Below are 2418 nucleotides of genomic sequence, written 5' to 3' on the forward strand. Positions count from 1 at the left end.
CCCTCTTTGAAACCGAGGCTCGGATAGGTTAAGTAAAGGACCAAAGTAACACAGTGAAGTCTGAGCAAAGGTGAGGCTGCATACTTGGATTGTCGATTTCCAACTTTATATTTCTGTCACTACACATTGTACTCTTTCTAAGAAGAGTCTGTTTTCAGTTTGTAGGATAAAAAAGAGACGAGATGGAGGAAAATCAGGACAGGGTAGAAGTGGCAAGAAAGTATTACAATAATTTGAGAAGAAAGAATGAGGGCTTCTACCTCTTCGCATTTTCCCTTCTTCTACCATCTCCTCCTTCCTGGTACAGTCAGTTCAGCAGCCAAACACATGGGGCAATGAGGGAGTGTTGCGGAGCCACTGGAAGAATCAAGCCAGAGTTGAGGAGCCCCACAGAGGCATGAGATGGCAGGTCTGGGAGATGGGGCTGCTGCAGAGGCTGCAACAGGAGGAATTGGTTTATGTGCTGGGAGATGGGTTACATCAGACAAATAAGCAAATTGAGAAAGTGAATAAATACATTGAGTTAAGTTTCTCAGCGCCGGAGGAGATGTAATATGATCACGATATGGAGAAGACTTGAAGAACCGTTAGACATTAGATAATAAGATGAGGCATCAGTGTGAACTCATAGTATATATGTGCATAGTGTGTGTATGTCACACACACAGATAGATATTAGATGAGTGTAATACATATGCTTCCTCATTCTGAGAAAACCAGAAACAATGATGCTCCAAGTGCTCAGAGCTTACTTTCTAAATATCATCTTCCATTAAAGGAGAAATTGCTGATTCCAAGATGGGGGCAGGAATATAAGGTCCAAGACATACCTTAAAGATCTTGTGCAAAAAAGTAAATAAATCCTCAGAATTAATAAAGACATCCCAAAAGGGCAAAATAACCAGTTTGAAGGGACTTCTAAGGGACAAACTGAGGATGAATTGAGTATGAAAATAATAATAGTAATGGATTACCATCTATTTAATAAAATAAAACCTATTGATGTATGCTGATATATATTATTAAGTATGCAAGTAAGTAAATGGCAGAGAAAGGGAAAGCTATTCCTCCCCGTAGAATTCCTATAAATGTTGGAAATAGAGCATCACCATTTGACAGCCATAAGATGAGGCTGATTCAGTTGGAATGGTCCACAGACACCAGGCCTGGTAGGCAGAGTTTGAGGAACAGGATAGTACTGTAATCTTGAATACCTCTCCATCAATTACAAACCAATTGCCAATGGAAAAACTGTGAATTTGAGGAGGAGAAAGCTATTAGACACCACCAAGACCAGGTCATCAAAATTGATATCACCAGTGTTGGGACAAATTGACAGTGTGTGCTTCCTGATGTGATGCATTGCAAAGAGCACAGCATCCCTTCCGTGGTTTTCCTGCCAAAAATGCATGATCTGAGTCTGGCCAGGAGGACTCTTCAGATGGGTCAGGCTAAAACCCATCCTCCAGGCTGTGAGGCCTGTTCTCTTCAAAACTAGCAAGAACATAAAAGACTCAAAAATTGTTTCAGATTGAAGGAGTGTATTATACATGACAACTAAATGTAAGCATATTTCTAGGATATTGGACTAGAAATAGAAATGAGGCATTGTGAGATATTTTGATTATCTGTTTCTGGCTAAAATGGTACCTACAACTTAGTGACACAAAGCAACAGCCATTGCATTATATCTCATGAGATTTTTTTAGGTCAGGAATTTGGGCTGGGCTTGCCTGAACAATTCTTAGGTTCAACATGGTATTGAACATTGGCAAGTGGGGAGTTCTGGAGGGACCAATACGTCTTCAATCATATTTCTAGAGTCTTTGCAGGGATGGTTTGAAGGCTGGGCTGAGGTGGGATTGTCAAAGAAAGTGCTTACATGTGGCCACTCCTGCGTAGTGGTCTCAGGGAATCAGACTTCTTCTATGGCAGCTCAAGGCTCCATGCACTGTATTGGTAAGCAATCATTACTGTCAGCCCAGATTCAAGAGTAAAGGAATTAGACAGCACATCTCAGCGGGAGAAATAGCAAAGTTATTGCAGCCATCTTTGATCTGCCACAGCAGAACAGTAAGCAGACTTGGAACGGGGTCTGAGAAGTTGATATTGGTGTTATACCAATGTTGAATAACCCACCAAACCAGGTCTATGGTAGTTACATAGGCATATGGTCTAGTTTTGGAGAAATACACACTAGAGGGTTTGAGCATTCAGTAACCACGTGGCATCACCTCTGCAGCTGGCTCTCAGAAGGCTCTGAAAACGACTAAGGTGTATGTGTATTTATATACATACACATATACATGTGGTGTTTGCATATATACATATAAATGTTTACATGGAGAGAGAGAAAGAGGGGCAGAATGGGGCAAATGTGGTAAAATGCTAACAATTGAGAATTCTGGTTCAAGGGGG

The sequence above is a fragment of the Equus caballus genome, chromosome 19 (genome assembly GCF_041296265.1).
Source record: "Equus caballus isolate H_3958 breed thoroughbred chromosome 19, TB-T2T, whole genome shotgun sequence".
Lineage (NCBI taxonomy): Eukaryota > Metazoa > Chordata > Mammalia > Perissodactyla > Equidae > Equus > Equus caballus.